Here is a 14,881-nt window from a genome sequence, read left to right as displayed (position 1 = left end):
TGTGAATTCTACTTTGAAGGCATTTTCTTTCAGTTCTCTTGAATCACTACCCTGGTTAGTGCTTGTGCCAACAGCCCGCAGGCTTTGTCTCTAGTGAGACTAGAAATCTTTCTTTTCTTTCTCCCCAAGCCAACCATGTTCAAACAAAACACAGTGCTTGTGCAGAGGTGCTAATGTGTTTTCCTGGCCTTTTCGGACATAATTTAAGAGCTGGTAGTTAAAGCTGGTAGTTAAAAGTAGGAAAATGCACTTGCAAAAGGATACATTTTTCTCCCACCTATTTTTTTGAAGTAGGACTATCAGCTTTTCTCTGAGAAACTGGAGCCGGAGCTCACTTTACTTTGTGCATACTTCGTTATAGTTGAATTAAAATTTAATTTCAGATCTTAGTTAGTTAGTTAGTTATTTTGCTATTTGCCACTATTTACATGTCTGTGGTGGCTCTTCAGGCTTTACCTGGGTGTCCTCATGTTCTCTGCACCCACAGATCAGTAAAGCATGATGCCTAATGAGATTGTAAGCATGATGGTGCCATCAATTTTAGAAATAAATGTTCTCCTGCTTTTTCACTGGCAGTCCAGGATTTTCTGTAATATCCATCTCTTCGGACATTTTATTCTTTCTTTTGATCAGCTCTTTCAGGCAATATATTTTTCTGTCTGTAACTGTAGTTTCACATTCAACTAATACCTTGGTATTCAGACTTCTGCAGAAGACCGCCAATGATATTTTATGGTTAAATTTGAAATTTTCAGATCTGAAGTAACCTGCTCTCCTTTACTCCACTGAAAGTGTGCCTGTCACCTACTCTTCTTTCTTCCATTCTGCTCCTGTGAATGTGCTGACACTACTTTCTCCTCAGGATGAAGCTCCTCTTCTCTTGCACTTTTCCAGCTGCTGTTGCCTTGTACCTCTCCCCACCTTCCTGATACATTATGCCGAGGAGTCAAGCCACATGGCCACTTAGTGGCATCTGATTCAGTAATTTTTATTATTTTCACACCTACCTTTAGCGTCTGGACTTAGACCACTGATTCCTTTCACATCCAACTATTTGAGCAAATGTATTGGTGTCTTGCTACTGTCTTATAAATGAATGGGTTGAATACAGTTTAGGCTATGCTGGGTTTCGATTCTAAATTTCTTATTTTGTAGCTAATGGCCCATAATTCCTATGCAAGAAAGAGCTACTACGAAGTACTTTCAGATAAAATCTTTTTGTATGCTGTAATAAACTGCATGGTTTTGTATCAGAAGTAGTGCAGTACAAGAGAGGGTGCTTTAAGTATGAGCTTTTAGTCGTCATTTTTACACAGGTATCTTTTTTTTTTAATGATGGTTGAGAGCATGTTATTCTGGGGAAAGACATTTGGTTTGTTTGTTTTTATCAGCAACTTACTGAGTTTGTTTGCTTTCTGCACATGAACGTGTTCTTGCTCCTGGGCAATTGCTATATTATTGTAAATTGAATTAAGTAGTAGGATAAAAAGACCATTTGGGTGGATGTTTCTTATATGTGCAGAAAGTATCTTGAGCTTTATTATGCTGGTTGGGGCTTTTTTTGTGTGTTTTTTTTTTTTTTTAAATTGACATCCCAGGTAAATGATTTATTTTTTCCACAGACAAGCTAGTTGACAGATGCTGTAGTAGCACAAGAGTTAAGCCAGTCATGTGGTGGGGCTCTGGTACACCATGTCACCCTTGATGTCACTGAGGTGGTTTCCCGCTAGAGCTCTGGGTCAGGGAGCAGATGAACAGCTGTCAGACTGCCAGTCTGCACAAATTTCCAGTCAGACAACTGGGACCCTCAGACCCAGCTGTGGGACATCTTCTTTCCCCCCCCATAACAGTTTGCGAGGCAGAATGAACTATAAATTCACAATGAGGAGATGGGAAGTGAGGAAGACAAGTTGGTCATATGAAATAGACTAATTCAGTTTTTTAAAGTTATGCAGACTTCGGAGAAAGATCAAGGTTTTATCAGCCAGAGGAGACGCAAAATGAGAAAAATGCCCAGCAAAGGCATAATTCCTTGGTGTAAGCTCAGACAAACCTGTTGACTTTAATGAGATTACAGGAAAGCATGGTATTTTTATAAAAAAAAAAAATTAAAGGAAGAATAACATCTTTGGTAATATCTTGAATGACAGAAATGCAAATATTAAACCCAAATTATAATTTATTGTGTCTCGAGTCTTGGAATAAACTTGTGGAAGACAGGTGGGAAGAAAAATTGCAGCCCTGAAAGGCTAAGTGTGTTGAGGTTAGTACCTGATGGACAGCTGAAGGCCAGCTGCTATAGCTGCTTCCAGCCCTTCTCAGCAACAAGGTCTTTGTAGTAACTCTACAGATCTTTGTAGTAACTTCCAGAATACTTCCCCTGCAGCTCAAGCAGTCAGTGGGGCATATGACAAGCAAGGAGTGCCCTTTTTTCTGTGCTGCATCAGTGTAGCTTTTACTTGTAGTAGAACTTAAATGCCTTCTTTTCTCTATATTTCTGCCTCAAAGGTAGTGGGTACCAAGAGGTTAAAACACAGTTGTTTGCTACAAAAAGAAGCTCACAAAAAGGAGAACAGGAAGGAAAAAGAAGATACATCTACAACATCCTTTGCTAACAGCTTAGGAGCTCCATGACAAACAAAATAAGGTCATCTGGCTAGCATTTCCTTGAGAAAATAATGGTGTTATTGTTCATTTTTTAGAAACATTACTGCTATGTAAAAAGTGTTAGATTAACATCTTCTGCAAAAATGCTAATGAAGAATGGTCCCATGGAGTGATTACAGAAACTAAAAATATTTGGAGGATGGATGAAGAAGGAAAAACGCTGTCCTTTTCATGCAACATCAACTTCATCAGCAGCACAAGAAAAAGTTGAAGCTGAAGGGTTTTGACATTCCAAATGGTTTCTAGTCTGCACTGGGACAGACTAATAATTGTCCAAAATCACCAGGGACAGGACTGCCACCCCAAAAGGAGCCAAATCCCACCAACTGGGTGTTGATTCTGCCCAGGGCTTTGACCTGTGTTCATAGACAAAATATCCAGTTTTACTGATCTGCATGATGTGGAGGTGAAGCCTCTGTCTTCCTAGTTAGCAGCTCTGAACAAGATGACATCCTTCTCTGGACCCTCCAAGGGCAGAGAACCCACCCACCCCCCACCCCCCACCCCCATTAGAAGAGAATAATAAATAAACATTTCTAGATTCTGAAGATACTTGTGCCAATCTCCATGTAGCTTTTGGCAATGTACTACATATTTAATCAACTTTAATTTCTTTTTGGGCTTTGAAAGAGTGTTTTGCAAATGTGTACTGTAAGGAAGCAACAGCACCATTGAACTGAAATAATGAAATAGGTTTTAGTAGCAAATTACTCATAATAAAGGTGAGTCTTATGTGCTTGCTGATTCACTCAAAGAATCATTAATTAAAAGGAAAAGTACGAAGGCTGTTAGTGACATTTCATCTGTTACCTCGGTTTTACTGAAGATAGATAGCTAGAATGAGAGATGTCTTGCTGTAAAAGACTTGACCTTCTTCAGTCAAGTAAACCTTCTGTTTTCACACTGTACCTAGAGGTGTTTCACGTGAAACTCATACAAATTTTTCAGGTGTGCTGTTGGGCTCTAAAGGAGGTGTCACTTTCCCATTAAACATTAAAAATAATAATAATTAAAAACGTCCTGGGGAGATATTTGTGAATGGTTAAGCAAAGACATCTGCTCAATATGCACCATCAAACAAAAAGGCTTATGGGCTGCTGGGGTGTGTCATTCTGAAAAGGGCTAAAAAAAAATAAATCAAAAACACATAAAAATGGCTGTTGGGTTCTATTTGAATTAATAAAACCACATCTCGAAAGTAGCTAGCTGAAAGAGGGCAATGAAAAATGAGTGACATCTTTTGCTTTCAGTGGTTCAATACAAGAATTTCCCAGCACAAAGTATGGTTTGATTCTGCTGCTGTGGATGGTGTTGGTTGCATTGTGACTTGCCTAAGTGAGTCAATTTTGCACTTTCCAGCAGTCTCATCTCTGTCATGACCATTAAATGACAATAAGCATTTCACAAAGTAGCAGCCTCATCTTCTAGCTCAAGTTAATTGCTGGTTGAGGAGAGGCAGTGTGCCAGCTCCCAAACAGCCTAATAACCACTTTTTTTTCCCAAGCTACCTTCAATCTGAAACTAGCTGCACTTCAGAAAATGAGCAAAGGACAACCGAAATGGCTGCTGCTCCTTGACAAACCACCTCACTCTATTTCCTTCCTTGTCCTCCCTTCTCCTGCACAGCAATTCGTGCTCTATGGAAATGGAAAATGTTCCTTCATTACAAAGAGGGAGAAGGAGCCAAAGGCAATTGTCTTTTTTTGTAACACTTCCCGCTGGCAGAATCCCTGCCAGTGTTTCTGAGCAATCACCTCCACCTCTGGGAATTCGGAAGTTTGGTGTTTGTTTGCTATTTGCCAGAAACACTGCTGGTGACTCTGGGCGTTCATTACCTGGTAATGCAATCACTCGACTTTCCTGACAATTTTTTGTTTGTTTGTTTTGAGCATCTCCATTGCTATTAAGCAGTAAATGTGATAAGCAGAGCAGAGAATACATCAGTCTTACCCTCATCAAGGCTAAACACTATGAAAAAAGCCTCAGCTATCACACAAATCCACTTAAATAATTCTGCAGGTACCACCACTGAAATTACTCATGTTCTTCACTGCAGTGGCTTTTTTCTGCTTCATGCTATGGTTGACCCACTGTCATTTGCAAATAGACATTTAAACATCATTCAACTTCACAAGCAATGCAAAACACATCAAACCTTCTTCTACAAGTCTTAGTGGAATTCTGTTTTGTTTTTTAAGACACACTGCTAATGTGAGCTATGCCAGAATTAATGGGGTAATGGCATTCTTCTCCCCATTCTCCGGATGTCTGCATCCTCATGGTCTTCTGCAAGTCCTAACTCTCTCTTTTTTTAAATCAGTAGCTGACAGAATCACAGATAACACAATGTGCATCTTGCTTTTCAGAAAGCCCCTCACCTATCTCTTATGCGCACCAGAATCCAAAAAAGTAACTGTGTAGTAACTTGGATATTTGAGATCTATGTACAGAACATAATCACAGCTACTTGGGACCCACCTGTGGCCATCTGTTTTCTTTTCTGTCTTAATTGCTATGTAAAGAGGACAAACACATTTGCTGAACCTCGCAGTTTTCTCTAATTTATGTTGCAGGCTGCTAGAAGTGTAGGTCTGTTTTCTTAGGAAAAAAAAGCCACATACCCTAGCACTACATTAAACATTAATTGCAACATGAGGAAATTATTTACCTGTTTCTTTTTTGTTCAGTGGCGAGAGATTAAAGGCTGAAAGGTGATACTCACAGTAATGTACATAGCTAACAAAAGAAATGCTAAAGTCAATGGTAGTACAATGGTAGTAGATCAATTCCTGAACCTTTTAATCTGTTTCAAAGGCTCTGCAGTAACTTCAGCTAACACAGAAAGCTGAAAATGTTATTAATAATGTGAAGTCTTTAAAAAGACACAGTCAAATTCATTAAGCCCACTGACCACTTGCCTAGTGAATTCTGCAGGCAGCATGTTTATTACTTATGGGAGTCCAGTGTTCATTTATTGTTTCTCATGGCAAACAGACTTGAGGAGGAAAAGCTTCAGGACCAGTTCTCAATGCAGCCTTTATGACGTGCTTTTTGTAACAGAGTGCTATGCGTGTTCTGAACAAAGTCTCTTTTATTTCCACATCAAGTGCTGTGACAATTTGAATGGTGCCACAGGCATCAAAATAAAGAGTGCTCTTCTGCATCCTTGTCCCACAAAATGGAAAATGCTAATGCAGGGACTCCCTGAGCCATCCTTTAGCAGGTCTCTAGGACATTGGTCAGCCCAGGCTCCCAGTGAGTCCAGGCTGGCATCGGACTAGCCCATCTGTGTAAGACATGCACTACTTGGGTATGTCTGCATTAGCATCGCCGTTCAGCTTAGGACCATGCTTTTGATAACAGTTTTCGATACTCCCCATTTGCTCTTCTTGGGTTCACACTGCCTGACCTGGAGCTCTTCTGCAGGAACTGAACTGAAAGACGTGCTTCAGCTACTAATGGGCCCAGAGTCCCTGGGAGCATGCTGCGGCTAGTCTGAACTAAAAACTCCTGAAATGCAGAGTGCAGATATTGAGTCCTCCACACCATTTTCCTCCTGATGTTGACATAGCCTTCATTTACTATTTGTCCTCTGATCTGTTTTGTACCTGAAGTGCTGCAATATGTGCAAAGCAAGCTGAATAATACGTACATTATATCTATTCTATCTATTTGGATGCATATCTATGCAGAAAGTTACTGTGAAGTGGGATGGTAAACACTACTATATACTAACTCCTTCTGCAGACCACTCCTAGCAGTAGTTTACTCTTTTGTGAAAGTGGAATATTGTCCTGCAATGAGAATTTGAAAGCTGCTTTACAGTACGTTAAGTTTCCCATGCTCATAAGCTTCCACAAGGCTGCAATGCTGGGATTATTAAACATTAATCTGAATCAACTTTCAAAATGGTTTTGTTAAACTGTTTCAAATTTCTGTGTATTGACATTCAGATTTAAAGAGGATGTACTTCTCCTATTGCATTTTCCAAAATAAACTACAATTTAATGAGAAAACTTGAGTTCTGATTAAGAGTCAACATAGGAACTTAGCTTGGTTTAATGATCCATTTAAAAAAATCTGAAACCAGTTAATTTGGATTATTTTTTGAGTACCACAGTGTAGATAAACCCCATAGAGATCATCCTGATATTATTATTCTCTTATTGTCCTGGATTCTCAGCCAAATTTCTTAAGAGACTTCAGACTGCAAAGCCTGTAATACAGCAAATATAATACTTCAGGTGAATGTTGAATTTACACAACAAATCTTGTTAAAGAAGCATTAACCCTTGAGGTTGAAATTTTGCCAGAAGCAGGGTAGGATCAACACTGTTGGATTTTTCCTCATCTGTTTGGCTGCCTGAGCATGTCTTTATTCAGTAAGCATCATTTCATCTCAGAGTCTCAGGTGCCTATGTCTGCTTTGAGAGATGAAACCTGTTTTCAAAATTCCTTGCAGTTTAGGCACTGTATTTCTTCCCATTTTTAGAATGTTTTCTGTCTTGGTATTTTGAGTGGGCAAATCCTGACACTAGCAAAATATCTTTTCAGCCTGAGCCTGGCTGATGAGATTTGTTGTGCCAACATGGAGGCTGACATATGCTGATTTTTACATTCAAACCTTTTGTAGACAAGAAATTTCTGAACGTGTGGCAGAGCCTACAATCAGAACAGCATTGCTGCCTGGATGGGAGGAATGCTGTTATCTACCTGAGATTGGCAGTTTGGTCAGATCCGTACATGGGGACAGTCACAGCATAAATTTTCACCCCCACTGGAAAAAAGTAGTTGAAATATAACTGTATGTTTCATTCTCCAGAGGCTCCTGGTTTGATAGATACTGTTAATAAGTATGCCTAGGTCTCATTTTCAAATCAAAGAGCCAAGGAGCTAACAGTTACTTGCTTGGTTGGAAGAGCTACACTCCCCTCCACCCCACCTGCCCTCTGGAGATAAACACAATGAGGAGAAAATAAACACTTTCATACATAATGAGTTTAATGAGATTTCCATTTCAGTGTAGATTTGCATATACTGCCTTAAATCTGAGTTTAGCTTTAATTGGGAAATAGCTTGTGTTCTGTTTGTTACAACTGTGGTCTTGGAACTGGATACAAAAGATTATAGAGACCCAAATTCATCGTTGTGACTCTCAGCAAATCTGCAATAACATAACCTGATGTCTAATAAAAGAGGAAATACCAGAGCTGTAACTCACAGCAATATTATTTCCACACAAAAAGGATATAGAGTGATTATGAGCCAATCACCGCGGTAGCTCTATGATGTCTTGTCATTTTCTTAATTTCCTTTGTTTACTTAACTCTTGTGATTTTACAGCCTGGGTAATTTTCCCTGAAATACTTTGAAAAATTGTCTTTAATATAAAAAGTACATCCTGCCTGCAGCTGGTTATATAATTCCTATATATAGGTTGCAGAAAGCTCTACATCCTCCTTCTTTAACAAAACAACATAAATACACAGAAAAAATATTATATTTATATATGTCTGGCCACTGTTATAACAAATTGTTAATATTTTGCACATGCACATGAGCACTTCACTCACAAATAGCTTGAGGGAAAAACTACTCTGTTTTCTTCACTGCTGTCACTGGTTCAGTTACATTGTCCCTCCCCACTGCATTGCTATCTGTAGTATAATTTCTCAGCTCCAAGAACTTTGTTCACATCAGGTACCTGGAAAGGAATCGGTTGCAGTCATGCAAACAAAGTTTGAATTAATTATTTCCTATTTCAAAAATCACTCTTACCTGAAGCAAGCGATGCTTCATTTTCCTTTCTCATTTTTTTCCCATTCTTTTCCCTCTTTATAGCTGCAGAAATAATTATCTCCATGACAGGTACCAAAATTTTGCTGTCTATCTCTCTGTCCCTTCAAAAGCACACTCAGCAATACTTTGTGACAATCTATCAAAATTACTGCAATAATGGTTTTTGACAGTCTTTGCAGACACTTTCACTTACCATCTCTGGGATTTCTCTCTGCTATTAGAGTTGAGGAGTGGGAGTCAGGCTTCCTGGGGCTTCCTTTTATCTCTGTCACTTATTTTGAGGAGTGAGTTTCTATACCCGTCGACACAGTCTACAACACACCCCAGGCAGTCAAAATTCACAGTCACCCATCACCTTTCTCTCTCTTTTGGGATTCATCTTTTTACATGAGAATAACACATCAGCTTCAGCTTCTGCTTGATGCTGGTGTTTCTAGGCATGTCCCCTGCAAAGACTTCCAATTTACCCTTTGAGACAGAAGGAGACAATTCGGTTTCCAGATAACACAACCTGGCTGACTGGGCCACCAGGATGAAACTGCAAAACTATTCTGCAGCTTGAGTATGGGTTCTTACTGCCTAAAGCCATGTCCCATTTCTTTGGTCACCAGTGAAGTAATTTAATCATGGTGTCTCAGTTTCTCCATCTGTAAAACAGGAGTACTAATACCTATATAAACCTTAATCCCTAATACTAATTATCACAAAAGAGTCCCAGGAAGGTGAAAATATTTATGTTTTTCAACACCCATCTGAAACATTTTATTGACCCCACAAAATCCTTTCTGGATTAGATAATACAAATCCTAAATCAATTCATCATGGCAGTAATAACAACCAAGGTGATAAAATAATCTAGAGAAATCAACAAGCAAGTAGTGTTAGGGATGATCCTACAGTAAATCTAGAGTATGGCAGCCTTTTCCTCTTCATAGCTCTTGGATAACAGTCTATTTTTTTCTCAGTTTTCAGATAACAAACCTTTAAGGATTGCACTACAAACTGCTTTTTCTGCTTTAGGAAAGTAGGTCTCAGTGAGCACTGCAAGCATGTCAGGTGTAAATGGTTTTAAGTTTATAAGTTTAGTTTATTTTCTAAATGGTTATTTAAGACATTTTAAACTAATTAAACAAGTTAAACTGATGTATGCCCTGGCTTTGGTGTTTGCCCTGTCACTGTCATTTTAGCTTTTGTGGAACAGAAGCAACGGTAACACTAGAATGGATCAGGAAGAAATAGGCAAACACATCTGTAAAGCATTTAACCATACTTTCTTTGACATAACTGGGACTTGGGGTGATAATTTCATTTGAAGAAAAAGCAACTAGACCAACTAGAAACTGGAAATTTTAAACTGGAAGAATGGTGAGGCTGTACCCATACATTCATGTAAAAAATAGCTCTTCAGAGAAAACCATAGAAATGTCTTTTTAGTTGCAATAGGAAGGCTTGATTGTAAACAAAACCTGATACATTTACCTCAGGTAAGCACTGGAACAGGAATAAGAATGAACTGTAGCTCTCCCACTCTTCTACAGGCATTGGCATGAAGCAAAGCTGCAATTCTGCATTTTGATTTGTGGCCCAGTATTGCTGCTATGGTCTTCAGAAGGATTGAAAAGGAGTCTACAGCCTCCCTGCTGCAGTTGTGGGTGTTGTGTGAGGAGGCATGGAAAGACACGCATGAGATGACCCGTAAGGAACACAAGCACATAGCAACACAAAGGCAACATCACTGTGTGAAGAAGACTGGAGGTGGAGACTTGGCTTTCAACATCAGTTCTGCCATGAATGTACAGCTATGATCCTGTCCAAACCAGTGAAGTGCTCAATGCCACCTTTTCTCCATCTGTTTGTAAAACTGTATGCGTATTTTTGAGGGTAAGTGGTGTGGACCCTATAAATGGCATACTGCTCTTTATCCTGCCCTCTTCACCATCACAGTTATATAGTCTAGTAGAGAATTTTGTTCAGATGTCTAGGAACTCAGTGGAATTTGGAGAATAAAGACATTGTTAAATACTTTGGACATATTCAGATGTGAAATTACACTTGTACTGTCTTGTACAGTCATGCTCACTTTTCACTTCTGGGACACCCAACTAACTGCACGCAGAATGGCTTGACCCACTGCAAGCCAAAAGCTAACTTCTGAAGTTCACCTGCACGTGAACAGAATTGGGCTCCTAATGTCCAAAGACTTCTCAAATTACTGGTTAGGAATTAGAGGAAGAAATAATAAAGGTATGCTTCAGCATTTTTTTAACTCAGAACATTTTGACAAAACACAAGCTGTATATGGTGAAGCTAAGTGGATAAACAGAAGAACACTGGAAAGTAAATGGGTAGAAATCTCATGCCAGCGGAAATATGTCCTGGGCTGTGTGTGCTGCCAGGCAGCAAACAAAATAAAAAAGATCTTGCTGTGAGAGAAAGGCAAGTGGTTTTGGATAGTTCTTTAGTATGGGTGAAAACAAGGTCAGATCCTGAGATGCCTGTCTCACTGCCACAGACTTCAATGGGAGAGCTGAGGCGATGATTCATGGAGAGAATGCAAGAAGGAGTGCCAAGAAGGAGCTGAGAAGGACACACAGAAGGGTGAAGGGGTGGTCCTGTTTGTTCTTTTTTTTCCAAAAAGCAAGAAGAGAATATGAAATGAACTTAGAAGGCAATGTATTTAAATTGATGATCTCTTCTTCAATATTACCTTGAAAATCAGATACTTAAGAACAATGAAGTACTCCCTTGAGACCTGATGGACTTTTGTATTAAATGTAAGCAATAACTTGTAGAAGGATGAAATGTCTATGTACATACAAAGAGAACCTCCCTAATGCCTACAGATTGTTCAAACGCAACTAAACGGGGACAGAGAACATCATGCAGCATGAGATGTGCAACCCACTGGCTTCTTTTGCCAAGCTTCTGTAAGTGGGCATCCTCAGGGCTGCTTACAGCAGATCAGGGTTTACTGTTTTCTCTGAGTTGTGCAGAGCTGGCTTCTTGCAGAGGCAAGGGGCTGCCAGAGACTGGCAGTTTTTAATCAAGTTTGACGGTTCCTATATTCTTGCGTCAGATTCACTAACTGAGAAAAGACACTAATAATACAAATACAGTGTTTGCTTTGGTCTTAAGAGGCAAAAACCCTAACAGAAGCCAGTATTAGCCAGAAGGTTCCCCAAGGAGATGGGGCAGAAGAAATACTAAAAGAAATTGGAATGAATGCTACCATACACAGTAAATAAATCAAAAAGACTGACAAAAATCAGGAGCCAGATACTAAGCACAGAGACATTTTGAAGAAACTGGGTAAGGAGATAGGAGGTACCTCAGGAAACGTATTTCAATCCCTCTCGCAAATAAGTTGCCTAGAACAACTTGATGCAGGGAAGTCCAGGACGGTGTTCTCGTTATTAAAAACACAAAAATTGCAGGCATTGTGTTTCCTGTTTGCACGGTGGAGCGGTACACGTGGGCAGACCCTGAACACACACTGGCATCGAAAGGCTCTACGTCTTCCTGAATCCCTGCATGCGGACCACAGGCTTCAGGCAGGGAAACGACTGCCCCTGTCCGTCTGTGCACGCTGCTCCTGGCTCTGCTGGTCCGACAAGTCCCGCACGCCCCACCGGCACCTGGAAGAGGGTCTGTGCACACCCCCCGGGGTGCGCTTTGCGGGGGTCCCGAGGGAAGAAGACAGCTCTCCCGAGGCGTGGAAAGCACTTCGCTGGCGGTGAAGGGCTGCGGGCAGCCCCTCCGCTAGGCAGCCCCGGCACCGTGCGGCGGCTGGCACGGGAGCTTGCCCCGGGAGAGGCGCGCCCCCGGCGGCAGGCGGCGCTCGGAGGGGCGCCGAGTCCACCCCCGGCCAGCGGGGCCCGCCATGGGGCCGAGAGCAGCCGGCGGCGAGGAGGCAGCGCCTGAGGTGAGAGGGGAGCGCGGCGTGCGGGGACCCGCGGCCGTCAGGGACCTCCCCGCCGGCCCTGAGGCGGCGCCGGGCTCGGGGGGGCTCGGCCCGGGGCTTATCGGCGCCCCGCTCGCTCCTGCCGGCCGCCGGCCCCTCCTTCCGCGGCTGAAGGTAACGGGGGGCGGCGGGGGGGCTCGGCGACGCACGGAGGTGGTGTGCTCTGGCAGGAGACTGCCCCCGAGCCCCAAATCCCGTACTTTTTGCATAGGCAGAGCCCCCGCTGGGTTCCGAGGTCTTAAGATCTGTTAAATACTCGGTCGGGTTGCCACAGCCGCTGGCTAGCGTGTAGAGCCATTATGAATTTCAGTCTGGATCTTAAGCAATTTTTGCTCTGAATATGCATGTCAGTCGTAGTCATGATTTGTTAAACGTCTTAGAAAATGCGAGTGTTGACAAATTCTCGGTAAGAACTGGCTGTACATTGAGAATAATTATGATTATTACTGATTCAGAACCACACTGTACAGTTTTAATGTGCCGTCCCGAAAGCAGGGGTTAAGATTTGTCCCAGTGAAGAAGATTTTTGTCTGTGAGACCCTTGATAACCTTGATCGCTTCTAATGGCATTTTTCCATAAGAGATGAGCTCTCTTTTCCTGGAAGTGTTGGTGCCAGAGTTACTTTTGCACAAAGGAACTTTTTGTCACTTTTTTTCCTGGGGAAGATTGGTCGGGTCCTTAAAAAACGGGAAACCTTCACGTGAGGGCATATTTTTGGCACAGCCTCCAGCACCAAAGCCGTTTCGGAAGGAGTGGTGTCTTCCAAGTCTGCTTTTCCACCCCTGCTATTTCTGTGGTTCTGAAATGACTTGGGGATGGCATTCAGAGGAGGAATTCAACTTTGTTCAGAGGATTTCAGACCTCTTCTGCTTGCTCCTCTTAAGGCTTCCCTAAAACAAGCAAGTAGAGCATTTAGAAAGAAACCTACGGTTGAATATTCAGCACTTCCCTTCCCTTGAGGGAAAGCTGACAGACATCCCCACTTGTTTTGGATCCTGGAAAGGTTTCTAGCCAAGCAAAAAAGATCAGATTTGATACTGCTAAAGGACAAAATGGGGCAGGGGAAGGGACAATAGTCATTTTTTATACCTCATTCCCTATGTGGAAGAAGAGGGTTAAAAACGAGCAAATTGTCTCAGATTTTTTCCAGGTCACCATTATTTTGGTTGTTTAATCAGTGTGTCGGTTTCTGTGAAATCTCAAGACTTCTGCCTTTTAGATAATATTAGCAATATTGCAAGATATTTTCATGCAGCGTGTAGCCGAGACGAGACTGCACTTGTTAGGAGATTAACAGCACTTGCCCTTGCACCTCTGTTCCTGTGCCTATTAGCAGCAGTGCATTAACTGTCAGTAAATGTCTGTCATCTCTTAGGGCTTAATTATGAAATGGTTTTTAAATGGCATGCAAGGGAAACTTTCAGCTCAGTTTTTAAGTGTGATACAGCCCTGTGTATGAGTAACTCTTGTGGTGCCCAGACCTGCTGTCCTTATTAACAGAGCCCTCCTCTGTTTCTGTGGCTTCAGTTTTGAAGCCCTAAAACATATGTTCTACTTTTTTATTTATTTTCTCCTTTAGCAGTGCTGTGTTAATAGAACAGAGAAGTGAACAGATGCATTTTTTTCTGGAACAAGATGCTTAGACAGGATCACAATGGTCATTGCCTGCTTTTTTGCCTTTCCCCTTTCTTTGCTGTTGTGTTTGATTCTCAGAGAAGTAACTTTAAATGCCTGACTATGATTTCAGGACAGTCTGAGATTGCTCCTAGGTAATCCATCCTGCATCAGGCACTGAACCCATTTCTGTCTAGAAACATACAAGCCAGTGCTGGCTTTTTTTTTATATGCTTTGAAAACCCTCTGTAAAAAAAGTCATACTTTTGTAGCACGGGACCTGTCTAATTAGAGAAGCTAGGGCCAGAAAAGCTGGTGGAAACTGGATATATGGTATCTAACCTACACTAACACCATGCACCAGCACTGTTGCTACAGGGTGTGTATCCAGACAGTGAGTAGAATAAGCAGAATAAGTATTGTCTTTTGAAGTCTGAGCACAGCTTTTGTCTTGTTAACTTGCTTGTAGGCAACTCTCTGGTTGCTTATTTTGAGCAACTGGAAGAAGGGCGGAATTGGATGTGATCGCCATGTCCTCACATAGTTTGCAAGGCAGAAATATGGGCAGCAGCATCTTGAGATTGAACAGACAATAAAATAAATTTCCGATTTGAGTGTTATTAAGGGAAGAAACAGAAAACAGGAGATAGTGAAAACTCTAAACATTTTCTAAATGTCTAAGTGATTGAGGAGGCATTTTCCTAAAAATTACAATTCCATTAAAAATTACATAGGCACTCTAGGACCAGAATTTTTGAGTTTTTGATACGCGTAGGTCTCATTAGGGGATTCAGAAACTTTGTCAGATGTATGTTGGTGACGAGCGTCGAGATTGTTTC

At 41.3% G+C, this 14,881-nt stretch overlaps 1 protein-coding gene across 3 annotated transcripts in view; it reads left to right on the top strand.

The window, feature by feature from the left end:
* Nucleotides 1-11,575: 11,575 nt before the first annotated feature.
* KCNG2 (potassium voltage-gated channel modifier subfamily G member 2) overlaps nucleotides 11,576-14,881 on the top strand; it is a 59,407-nt gene continuing 56,101 nt past the window's right edge. For 2 of the 3 annotated variants that reach the window (XM_080579200.1, XM_080579202.1), the window contains exon 1: nucleotides 11,576-12,388. The gene's annotated coding sequence lies outside the window, so the exon portion shown is untranslated. Of the gene's footprint in view, nucleotides 12,389-12,410; nucleotides 12,542-14,881 lie in introns of those variants that run through there. The other variant, XM_080579201.1, reaches the window with a different exon arrangement.

Source organism: Anser brachyrhynchus (assembly GCF_964034855.1).
Source record: "Anser brachyrhynchus genome assembly, chromosome: 2".
In the NCBI taxonomy this organism is placed as follows: Eukaryota; Metazoa; Chordata; class Aves; order Anseriformes; family Anatidae; genus Anser; species Anser brachyrhynchus.
This window is presented reverse-complemented; position numbering and strand designations above follow the sequence as displayed.